We start from the raw sequence: 13,298 nt of genomic DNA on the forward strand, positions 1-13,298 counted from the left end.
CTTCCTGAGCCACACTCTTTGCTGTTGTCTAGCCTCCAGTCCAGTTCTTCAGGGTCCTTTTGCTCCCCACTAGGCCTTTAGTCCACCAGTTGTGTTGTCTTTGAGGGGCACCAATTAGGGGCAACTCACACTCCACCTTCTTGCTCTGTGCTGTCCTAGATTCGAGGGGCTCTCGGTGCTCCTTCAGGGTAGTTCAGCCCCCTACTGGTTGAAGTGTTTCCGGAGACTGCAGTGTCCCTAAGCCCTGCAGCTCCCCTTTGCTGGGCATTCTGCCTTCCTCCTAGAGTAGGCCCTGCAGGGCTCTGTGTGCAGGGGCTAGGTGGGAAGTGTTCAGTCCCTGGTGCTTCATGTGTGGTCGCCTGCAGGCAGCCAGGCCATTGATTGGGGTGCGCACCCACCCGGGGCTTCAGGTGTGGGTGCCCAGGCTGCTGATCTGGGTGCGCACTGACCTGGGCTTCAGGTGTGTGCTGGGGCTGCTTATCTGGTGTTCACAGTCCAGGGGCTGAGGGAGTGGGGGCGCAAGAGGTCACGGCTGCTGGGAAGAATTCTCTAAACAGCCACTGAGTGCCTCTATTTTCTTTTTCTTTTCGAGAAATTCCTCCTATTGTCTCCCGGTCCAAACAAGCACCTGGCCTCTCACACAAGCAGCCTGGCTCTCTCCCAAGAATCTTGCAGCAGACCCTGTGGCCCCAGCTGTGGGCTTCAGCTGCCCTGGTTCCTGCGCTGTGCCAGGAACCTTATTGTCCTTAAGCACTCTTCTTACTGTCTGATCTTTCAATGTCCTCTACAATTTTTGGTCTCTGATCTTCATATATGCTGGAATACCGTTGGCTCTTGGCTCCGTTCCTCAGATCAGCTAGGCGTTTCACTGGTGCCAAGGGGAAGTGGACTCCACTCCCACCTATTTCGCCACCATCTTCCGCCCCTCCATTGTTTTTATCTTTTGGATCTACCTTCTCAGCCCAGGTGTTGCATCACTCTAGGGCTCCAGCCACTAAAGTAGGGATTCACTGGAAGCTCCTGTGCTGGCAGTTCCAGGAAAGTGAGGTGACAGGCACATAGTAGCCCATCAACAATGTCAATCAACAGTTGATTGACAGCTGATACGTTAGAGATCTGTTTTAAATGTTTGTGACAATCCCTTCCATATCTAAAATTTTACTTTATCCTATAATTCTGTGAGCAGTCTTTAAACCTACAGGTTAATTCTAGTTTTGTAAATTCTTGACACTATTGTGACCACTGTCTTCTTTGTTTTTCTTGAAGCCTTTATCTATGAGTTCTTGCAGCTCAGATTCTTCCAGAAGGTTCTGTTCAACATTTTAAAATCACATAATTGTAACATTTTTTCCAGGTTAAAAACTTTGTGGGCCTGGGTTGTCTATCTATCTGGTCAAATTAAACATATGAATGAGGGCTTATTGTCCCTGTTCCCATACCTTCACTGTACAACAAAAATGAGGTTAGCAGCACACTTTCATGAGCCCTCCTGGTCCTTATAGAAGTGATTTTAAAATGGGTGGGAGAAGAGAAAATTAAATGTATTTTTTTATTATAATCCTAGTACACTGTTGGTGGGAATGCAGACTGGTGCAGCCACTGTGGAAAACAGTATGGAGTTTCCTCAGAAAACTAAAAATTGAAATGCCTTTTGACCTGGCAATTCCACTGCTTGGATTATACATTAAGCATTTTGAAATACCAGTTCAAAAGAACCTATGCACCCCAATGTTCATAGCATCACGATTCACAATAGCCAAGTGCTGGAAACAGCTTAAGTGTCCATCAGTAAATGAGTGGATCAAAAAACAATGGTACATTTACACGATAGAATACCATGCTGCAGAAAAAAGAAGGAGCTCCTACCCTTTGTGGCAGCATGAATAGAACTGAAGAGCATTATGCTAAGTGAAATAAACCAGTAGGTAAAAGACAAACGCCATATGATCTCACCTATAAGTGCAACCTAATCAACAAAACAAACAAGTGAGCAAAATATAACCATAGACATGGAAATAAAGAACAAACTGACAAGTTTGTTCTCCCCTCCCTCAAAACCAGAAGGGAAGGGCAGTAGGGATTATGGGGGAAAGAAAGGGAAGAGTCAAGTCAAGGAACATGTATAAAGGGCCCATGGACAAGGACAATGGGTGAGGGGAGGATTGAATGTGGGAGGTGGGATGAGTAGGGCAGGGGAGAGTAAGGAGAGGGAAATGGGGACAACTATAACTGAATAACAATAAAAAAACTGGAAAAAAAAAGAATTGGGATTACATTGAAAAACTCTAATCAACTTCAGAATTATTTGCCTGCCTCCTACCACGTTGAGATTTCTATGAATCTTTGCTTATACCTGTTATTTAGGGCAGAGTATACATAAATGAAAATATTTTTCTTTTATAAAACACATCTTACAATTTACATGATAAACAATATGTGGAGTATGGTATGAGGCCATACCAATCTCAACAGATGCAGAAAGGGTTCTTGGAAGTCTCTTTCATTCACCCAATCAATATCATAGACCAGGCATAATGCTACACCACTGAGGATAACTTCTGAAAAGGAACTCAGGGTCTCATGGAAGAAAAAGGAGACAAAGAGAGAAATAATGTCAACATGGTTATATTTGAGGAATAGGGGAATATAGTAGTGTCTCAAAGAAGAAAGTGATCCATGTGGGGGGGCTTAGAGAAAGGTCAGAGAATTAATTTGGTGGGGAAAAATAAGTGGTAGTTTGCCAGTGTAGATGGGGAGGGGATAAGTCAAGTAAGTGTGACAATATGGCAGGAAAATCGGCTTGGAGAACTTCCCAGGACTGTGCGTTGTTTTTTAATAAGAACTAACAAGAGAAAAAGAAAAAAGAAAGACAGCTAGAAAAAGAAAGTGAGAAAAAGAGAGCTAGAGTAAGAGCAAGAGAGAGAAAGGAAGGGAAGGAGGAAGGAACATAATAAAATATGCTGTATAATTTTTCATGGAAAGTCAGTTTCTCCTCAAATCAACAATAATAATGAAAAGTGTTGGCAAATATTTCTGTCCAAATATTAATTTGAGAGAGTACTAAACTACTGACCTCCCCACATGTGCCAATCTGGCCCTGGGACTGGAGTGTTCCTAGGTTGCCTTTAGAGTTTTCATGTTTTTACATGGTCTCTGAGAATCATTGCCAAGATTCTCCTGGCACACTGCAGGGCCTAGAAAGGCCACTATCTGCCTGTATGCCCCAATTCTTTGTGCAGACCTCCTCCACCCAGACACAGAACAGGCCACAGGGTAGATGTAAGAGGTTAGTACCACTGTGCTGCAGGCAGGATACCACTGTCATTCCTGCCTCTCGGGCTTTTGTTGTTTTTCCACATAGTCCCATGTGGTCACTCTGCATCACAAGCACTGTGAGAACCCACTACAACACTGGGAAATGTCCCTCCTGCAGTCATTAAGGGGTTCTTCTCTTCTCATCTACCTCCCTATTACAGTATTTTTCTCCTTCCGGTGTAACTATAATAAATATTTCCAGGTACCAGAAATTTGAACCAACACTCCTGCTTCTCAGGCTGAGATTAAGCTGTTTTGCTCATGAATTTGTACTTGCTGGTTCCATTTAGGCCTTACCTGATAGTCTACTATATCCCTTTGTGATGGTTAATGGTATGTGTCAACATTGTTGGGCCATGATGCTCAAATATTTGGTAAAACATTATTCTGTATGTTCCTGTGAAGGTGTTTTTTGGATGAGATTCATATTTAAGTGGACTTTAACTAAAGCAGACTGCCTTCCATTATATGGGTGGGCCTCATCTGATCAATGAAGGCCTTATTGGGACAAAGGTTGATTTCTCCTTAGCAGACAGCCTTTATATTTTATTCATTTTTTATTGTTATTCAAGTACAGTTGTCTACATTTTCCCTGCACCATCCAATTCCCCCTCCCACCCTCGATACTACCCACCTTTGGCTTTGTCCATGGGTCCTTTATACGTGTTCCTTGATGACCTTCCCCTTTTTTCTCTCATTATCCCATTTCCCCTACCCTCTGGTTACTGTCAGTTTGTTCTTAATTTCAATGTTTCTGGTTATAACTTGTTTGTTCTTTGTTTTGTTGATTAGGTTCCACTTATAGGTGAGATCATATGGTATTTGTCTTTCACCACCTGGCTTATTTCCCTTTGTATAATACTCTCCATATCCATCCATGCTGTCATGAAGGGTAGGAGTTCCTTCTTTCTCTCTGCTGTATAGTATTCCATTGTGTAAATGTACCACAGTTTTTTGATTTACTCATTTCCTAATGAGTACTTAGGTTGCTTCCAGCCCTTGGCTATTGTAAATTGTGATGCTATGAACATTGGGGTGCATAGGATCTTTTTAATTAGTGTTTCAGGGTTCTTAGGGTATAATCCCAGCAGTGGAGTTGCGAGGTCAAAAAGCAGTTCGATTTTTAGTTTTCTGAGGAAACTCCATACTGTTTTCCACAGTGGCTGCACCAGTCTGCATTCCCACCAACAGTGCACTAGAGTTTCCTTTTCTCCACAACTTTCAACAGCACTTATTATTTGTTGATTTGTTTATGATGGTCATTCTGACCAGTGTGAAATCGTATCTCATTGTGGTTTTAATTTGCATCTCTCTGATGGCTAGTGATGCTGAGCATCTTTTCATATGTCTCTGGGCCCTCTGTATGTCTTCCTTGGAGAAGTGTCTGTGCAGGTCCTTAGCCCATGTTTTAATTGGGTATTTGTCTTCCTGGAGTTGAGTTGTGTGAGTTCTTTATATATTTTGGAGATCAAATCCTTGTCTGAGGTACATTGACAAATATGTTCTCTTATACAGTCAGTTCCCTTTTCATTTTGCTGATATTTTCTTTAGCCATGGAAAAACTTTTTAATTTGATATAGTCCCAATGTTTATTCTTTCCTTTATATCCCTTGCTCTAGGAGACATATCAGTGAAAATATTGCTGCATGCAATATCTGAAATTTTCCTGCCTATATTCTCTTCTAGGACATTTATGGTGCCATGACTTATATTTAATACTTTCATCCATCTTTAGTTTATTTTGTGGTGTGGTGTAAGTTGGTGGTCAAGTTTCATTTTTCTGCATGTAGGTATTCAGATCTCCCAACACCATTTGTTGAAGAGGCTACTTTTACTCCACTTTATGCTCCTGTCCCTTTTGTCTAATATTAATTGAGCATAGAGGCATGGGTTTATTTCTGGACTATGTATTCTGTTTCATTGATCTATGTGTCTGTTCTTACACCAGTACCATACTGTTTTGATTACCATGGCTTTGTAATACAGTTTGATGTGAGGTATTGTGATCCCTCCTACTTTGTTCTTCTTTCTCATAATTGCTGCAGCTTTTTCTGGTCATTTATGGTTCCATATAAATTTTTGAAATGTTTGTTCTATATCTGTGAAATATGTCATTGGTATTTTAATACGGATTGTGTTGAGTCTATAGATTGCTTTGGGCATTAATGACATTTTAATGATATTAATTCTTCCAATCCATGAACATGGTATATGATCCCATTTGTTTGTGTTTTCCTTAATTTCTTTCTTCAGTGTTGTACAGTGTTCTGCATATAGGTCTTTTACCTCCTTGATTAGGTTTCTTCCTAGGTACTTTATTTTTTCTTGTTGCTATATCAAATGGGACTTTTTTAATGATTTCTGTTTCTGATATTTCATTGCTGGTGTACAAAAATGCCTTCTATTTCGGAATATTGACTTTGCATTCTGCTGTTTTGCCAAATTCACTTATTAGGTCAAGTAGTTTTTTGGTGGAGTCTATAGGATTTTCTATGTACACTCTCATGTCATCTGCAAACAGACAATTTTGCTTCCTCCTTTCCAGTTTGGATGCCTTTTGTTTCTTTTTCTTGTCTGATTGCTGTAGCTAAGACTTCCAATACTATGTTGAATAGGAGTGGTGAAAGTGGACATCCTTGTCTTGTTCCTGATCCTAGTGGGAAAGCTTTTAGTTTTTGCCCATTGAGTATGATGTTGTTTGTAGGGCTTTTTTATATGGCCTTTATTATGTTGAGGTATGCTCCCTCTACTCCCATTTTTCTGAGTCTTTTTATGATAAGTGGGTGCTGCACCTTACAAAATGTTTTTTCCACATCTATTGATATGATCATGTGATTTTTGTCTTTTCTTTTGTTTATGTGATGTATTACATTTATTGACTGGGAATATTGTACCATCCTGGCATCCCTGGGATGAGTCATCTCTCTTTTTGGATTTTTTGGAATAGTCTGATAAGAATAGGGATTAGATCTTCCTTAAACGTTCTGTAAAATTCTCCTGTTAAACCATCTGGTGCAGTGCTTTTATGTGCTGGGAGTTTTTTGATTATTGCTTCAATTTTGCTATATGTTTTCAGTCTTTAGAGGCTTTCTGCATCTTCATTCAGTTTTGGAGCATTATATTTTTCTAGAAATTTGCCTATTTCACCCAGGTTTCAAATTTCTTGGCATACAGTTCTTCATAGTAATGTCTTACAATTCTTTGTATTTCTGTGATATAAGTTGTAATCTATCCCTTTCACTTCAGATTGTGTTTATTTGGGTCCTCTCTCTTTTTTCTTGATGAGTCTGTTTAAAGGCTCACAGATAGTGCTTATCTTTTCGAAGAACCAGCTCCTGGATTTATTGATCCTTTGAATTGTTCTTTTAGTCTCCATGTCATTTAATTCTGCTCTGATCTTGCTTATTTCCTTCCTTCTACTTGTTCTGGGCTTTGTTTGTTGTTGTTCCTCCAGTTTTTCTAGATGTATGGTTAGGCCGTTTATTAGAAATGTTTCTCTTTTTTGGGTAGGCCTGTATCATTGTGAACTTCCCTTTCAGGACTGCCTTCCCTATGTCACATAAGTTTTGGACTGTTGTAAGTTCATTTCATTTGTTTTCAGAAACTTTATGATTTCTTCCTCAATATAATTCTTAACCCATTCACTGTTTAATAGCATGCTATTCAATCTCCATGAATCTGAGGGTTTTTGAGTTTTTTCCTTGAGGTTGGTTTCTAGTTTCTGTCCCTTGTGGTTGGAGAAAATGCTTGATATGATTTCAATTTTCCTGAATTGTTGAGGCTTGTTTTGTGATCTATGATGTGGTCTATCTTTGAAAATGTCACATGTATATTTGAAAAGAATGTGTATTTTGCTTCTTTGTAATGAAGGGTTCTCTATATATATCAGCCAAGTCCATTTCATCTAGGGCATTGTTCAATGCCACGATATCCTTCTTGATATTTTGTTTGGAAGATGTATCCATTTTTAACAGTAGGGTGTTAAAATCCCCTAGTATAAGTGTGTTGCTGCCTATATCTTTCTTGAAGTCCTCCAAGATTTTCCTTATATATTTGGATGCTCCTGTGTTGGATGCATACATGTTTATAATGTTTATGTCTTCTTGATAGATTCTGCCCTTGAGAATTATCAAATGTTCTTCTGTGTTTCTTTTTATGGACTTTGTTTTGAAGTCTATTTTGTGTAATATAAGTATTGCTACCCCGGCTTTTTTTTCCTGTCCATTTACTTGGAATATTTTTTTCCAACACTTCACTTTCAGTCTGTGTAAGTCTTTTGCTCTGCCATGGGTCTCTTGTAGGCAGCATATGTGTGGGTCATGTTTTCTTATCCATTCAGCCATCCTGTGTCTTTTGATTGGAGCAGTTAATTCATTTATATTTAAGGTTATTATTGATAGGTATTTATCCATTGCTGTTTTACTTCCTTTGTACCTGTCTCTCTCACTCTCTTTCTTCATCTTCTTAAAGCAGTCCCTTTGGTATAGTTTGCAGTTCTGGTTTGGTGGAGATGTATTCTTTCAGCTTTCTTTTGTCTGGAAATCTCCTTATATCACCTTCTATTTTAATTGAGAGCCTTGCTGGGTAGAGTAGTCTTGGTTTCAGGTCCTTGCTTTTCATTACTTGTAATATTTTTTGTCATTCCCTTCTGGCTTATAGTGTTTCTGTTGAGAAGCCAGCCACTAGCCTTATCAGGGCTCTCTTGTATGTTACTTCCTGTTTCTCCCTTGCTGCTTTTAAGAGTCTCTCTTTGTCTTGGAATTTTGTCATTTTAATTATGATGTGCCTTGGAGTAGGCCTCTTTGGGTTCCTCTTTCTTGGGACTCTCTGTGATTCCTGGATTTGTGTGACTTTTTCTCTCATCAAATTATGGAAGTTTTGCATCATTACTTTTTCAAACAGATTTTCTATACCTTGCTCTTCTTCTTCTCCTTCTGGTATCCCTGTTATATGGATATTATTCTGTTTCATGTTGTCCTGAATTTTCCATAATCCCTCTTCATTCTTTTTGAGTCTTTTTTCCTCTTCCTGCTATTTCTTGGAGTTTTTTTATACCTTGTCCTCCAACTTGCTGATTCGATCCTCTGCTTCATCTATCCTGCATTTCATTCCTTCTACTGTGTTCTTCAGTTCAGAAATTGTATTCTTCATTTCCTCTTGCCTCTTGTTGATAGTTTCCATTTCTTTTTTCATGTTGGTATAGTTTCCAGTGAGTTCGTTGTAGTTTCCCTGTAGTTTTTGGTAATTCTCTGTGAGCTCATTGAGCTTCCTTATAACTGTTGTTCTGAACTCCTATCTGATAGTTGACTTGCCTCTATTTCATTTAGCATTCTTTCTGATGATTACTCCTTTTCTTTCAATGGGGGGGTTGTTTTTTTATCTTCCCATTATTTTTGAGACTCTTCTTCTTTGCCTATGCTCCTTAAGTTGATCTGTTTTGAATCCCTGAGTCTGTGGTGTGAACTTCTATGGTAAAAGACCTGTGAGATTCAGTGGAGCAGTCTCTTTGATCTCCTGAACTAGATGCTCTTGGGAGGCGCTTTTTGTCATTTATGTTGGCTCTCTGGAGGAATTTGGGTTTGATTGCTTTGGGGTCATTCTTTGGTGGTTCCTTTCACTCAAGATGGTTGACTGAGGGTCACTCCACCCACCACATCTTGTATGCTGTTGTGCAGGTGCTGCCAGAACAAAACCACAAAGCCCAGGAAACAAATCCTCACCTGCCAAAATAACTGCCTCCTCTGCAGTCCCACTATCAACAACAAATGAGCCAGTATTAATAAGGCTTTAAAGAGATTAAGATTATTACAAGAAAGGAAATAAATAAACTATAGTATAAGTCAGTATATCTACTGACTTAATATGCACAAATTTGGTGGGCAAGAAATGAATGTTAAAAAGCTATGCAGTCATTTTTACTGTTCATATTTTTGATCTTCTTTTTCTTACATAAGTCCCTTTAACATTTCATATAACAAGGGCTTGGTGAAGATGAACTCCTTTAACTTGACCTTATCTGAGAAGCACTTTATCTGCCCTTCCATTCTAAATGATAGCTTTGCTGGATAGAGTAATCTTGGATGTAGGTCTTTGCCTTTCATGACTTGGAATACTTCTTTCCAGTCCCTTCTTGCCTGTAAGGTTTCTTTTGACAAATCAACTGACAGTCTTATGGGAACTCCTCTGTAGGTAACTGTCTCCTTTTCTCTTGCTGCTTCTAAGATTCTCTCCTTCTGCTTAATCCTGGGTAATGTAATTATGATGTGCCTTGGTGTGTTCCTCCTTGGGTCCAGCTTCTTTGGGACTCTCTGAGCTTCCTGGACTTCCTGGAAGTCTATTTCCTTTGCCAGATGAGGGAATTTCTCCTTCATTATTTGTTCAAATAAGTTTTCAATTTTTTGTTCTTCCTCTTCTCCTCTGGCACCCCTATAATTCGGATGTTGGAACGTTTCAAGATGTCCTGGAGGTTCCTAAGCCTCTCCTCATTTTTCCGAATTCTTGTTTCTTCATTCTTTTCTGGTTGGATGTTTGTTTCTTCCTTCTGGTCCACACCATTGATTTGAGTCCCAGTTTCCTTCCCATCACTATTGTTTCCCTGTACATTTTCCTTTGTTTCTCTTAGCATAGCCTTCATTTTTTCATCTAGTTTTCGACCAAATTCAACCAATTCTGTGAGCTTCTTGATTACCAGTGTTTTGAACTGTGCATCTGATAGGGTGGCAATCTGTTCGCTGCTTAGTTGAATTATTTCTGGAGTTTTGAAGTGTTCTGTCATTTGGGCCATTGTTTTCTTTTTTTTGTCTTGGCACATCTGTTACTTAAAGGGGCGGAGCTTTAGGTGTTCCCCGGGGTGGGGTGATGCGGTCACTGCACTGTGATGCTGTAAGTGAGGGAGGGGCCGAAAGGGAGCAATGGCACCCATCCACTCTCTGCCGGATTTCAGTCACTCCCTCTGCTACCCACAATCAAATTGGGCCCCTCTGGTGCTGGTTCCCAAGTGGGTGGGCTTGTGCACGCCCTAGGCCCCTGTGGGTCTCTCCAACGACCTCTCCTGTGAGGCTGGGAGTTTCTCCTGCTGCCACCTCAACCCCCACAGGTGTTTTCAATCAGAGGTTTGAGGTTTTATTTCCCTGTGCTTGAGCCCTGTGCTGCGAGGTCTGCTTCACTCCCTGTCGTTCCTCCCGGTTTATCTATGTGCGAATGTGGGGCCGCGGGGTGCTAAAGAAGATAAAAAATAGGAACAGTAAAAATGACAGCAAACTCTGTTATTAACAACCACACCTAAAACAAAAACAAAAGAAAACTAAGCAAACAACTAGAACAGGAACAAAACCACAGAAATGGAGATCACATGGAGGGTTATCAATATGGGAATGGGAGGGGGAGAGAGGGGAGAAAGGTACAGAGAATAAATAGCATAAATGATAGGTGGAAAATAGACAGGGGGAGGGTAAGAATAGTGTAGGAAATGTAGAAGCCAAAGAACTTATGTGTATGACCCATGGACATGAACTATAGGGGGGGAATGTGGGAGGGAGGGAGTGGGCAGGATGGAGTGGAGTGAAGGGGGCGAAATGGGACAACTGTAATAGCATAATCAATAAATATATTTTAAAAAAAGCTATGCAGGAAAGAAAATACCACTAATCATGGAGAATACCACAGTGAATTTTGTCTCAGTAGCCTCTAGTATTTACCACTGTTTTTTTTATTTTTGGATCCGCCTCTGGTGATGTCAGTTGTTGATCCTGTCCGACCTTAGGCAGCCTGCTCAGAGACTGCCAGAGATCTACTTTCCATGACTATCTCCTTCAGTTGTTAATCTAGTCACTCTACACTCAGCAGTCAGGCTTAAGCCCCATAGGGTTCAGCAGAATCCCTCCTGGGTTTGGGACTATTTTTCCCCTTAGGCTGCTGCTGCCCTGAGCTGAGTGGTCTGCCTGAGCAGGGTGGCTGCTGCTGTTGTACTGTCAAGTAATGACTCAGCACCAGGATCCCAGTGGCTAGTCTCTCAGTTCTCTCCCCAAAGTCTCCTTCCCCAGTCTCTCCTTAGGCATTTCTAACCCACTCTGGAGCCCAGTGTAAATGGCTACAAATGAAAATTTACACATTGGTCCTTTAAACGGCTCTTTGCATCTCCAGCCATCAGTCTCTGGCAGAGAGCAACCCTGCCGCTTTTTGCCAGTTACCTGTGTACTTCTGGGGCTCTAGGCTGGGGATCCCAGCTTAGAGTTTAGATCCCACATTTCTCAGGGGGGTCCCACCGGTTGCTTAATTATCCCTCCAGCACTGCCACCTGTGGGTGCCTAGCCAGCCTTCTCGAGTCTCCATCACACTCCTTACTAGTCAGTTAGTGCTGAAGCTGATTCTTCAGTCTGTCTGAGTTTTAAGTCTTCTCTCTCACTAGTGTTCAGTTGTTTGTCCCAGGTGATCTCTCCACAGTTTAGTTGTAATTCTAGATGGTAATTCTCCCCAATTTAAGTTGTAATTCCAGTAACTCCACACTAACCTGGGAGGAGATTAGTGTGGCTTCCATTCACTCCTCTGCCATCTTGCACCTCTTCAGAAGACTGCCTTTAGACTTGAACTGCAACTGCTCCCTGGGTCTTCAGCCTGCTGGCCTACCCTGAAGATTTTGGACTTACAAAGCATCCACAATCATGTGAACTAGTTTCTAAAATTTCTTAATATATTTTTGTATCTGTCTCTGTCTCTCTGTCTTTATATATACACATGTAAACATATACATGCGTCCTGTTGGCTACATTTCTCTGGAAAACCTTGACCAATACACCCTTTTCCCAAGGTAAACCAGGAGCAACCTCACTAACCGTGTGGCCTCATGGACTTCCATTGCCCCTAACACCCTCCAACGAACTTACCTCAAAGTTCACACACAACATGTTGGGAATTGGAAAAATGGGGGGGAAGGTCATTAAGAGGGCCTTTGCTATATAAATGTAAACAAGTATTTTTCCCCAGTGTAGGAAAATACAACCTGTATGGATCAACATACCATTTAATTAGAGAGAGAAAGCAAAGGAGGCTTCCCTACCATGGCTTACCTAAATAACAGTTAACAGAAAAGCACAATACCTATCTTGGTTTGTTATCCATTGGATTTTCTTGATCTTCAGATATCACTTTAGATTGTTTTCTTGCTTTTTTGATAGTTTAGGCCTGTCATTAATTTAATTAAGTGACCTAATTCCCCAGTATTCACATGTACAGATTCTCTTGTGGACACCTATGGGACTTTTTACCTAGTAGCCTTCTATCAGTGGAGACCCTGAAGAAAACAGTGTTTCTTTAGCTCTCCCAGGAGAGCTGCCAGCTCCATGGATGCTGTAGGGTCCACTTGGTTAACTCAGTGCTACTGTCCTCTGATACAAGTGACTCCCACAAGTAAGGCCCTAATTCAAACAGAGCCAACAGGGTCCTTCTCTAGGCGTTCTGGGCTTGGGACTGAAAGAATCTCTCCCTTTCAATTTCTCTCTCTCTCTCTCTCTCTCTCTCTCTCTCTCTCTCTCTGGCTAAAGCTCAGAGAGCTGTCAGCAGATATATATCCTGTCATAAAAATAAAACTGTTGAAAAATGAATGTGAGAGATAAGGTTCTCAAGAACATAATTCCAGCATTCCAAAGGCCCAGCTATTTTTCTGACCTTGGTTCCCATGAGACATGTTTCTATCCTTATAAATAAATATTCTTTTCCATTGGTAATCCAGGTTGGCTTCTGTCACTTGCAGTGAAAGGAGTTCTGTGTAGCATGTGTGGAAAAGCACAGCATCTATAAAACCAGAACTCTGTGCTGGTCTCAGGACAGCCCTAGCTATATTACCTCAGGAAGGTAGAAACGCAGGGTTCTGAAACAGGTTGTGCCACCTTTAAGCCTCCCCACAGGTACTTTATGAGATTAAGTATGGCTCTAGAGCTGGGTTGTAATCCATCCTCAAAAAATTTTCAATTCTACTAGGAAAATAC

The sequence above is a fragment of the Desmodus rotundus genome, chromosome 13 (genome assembly GCF_022682495.2).
Source record: "Desmodus rotundus isolate HL8 chromosome 13, HLdesRot8A.1, whole genome shotgun sequence".
NCBI classification, from domain to species: Eukaryota; Metazoa; Chordata; class Mammalia; order Chiroptera; family Phyllostomidae; genus Desmodus; species Desmodus rotundus.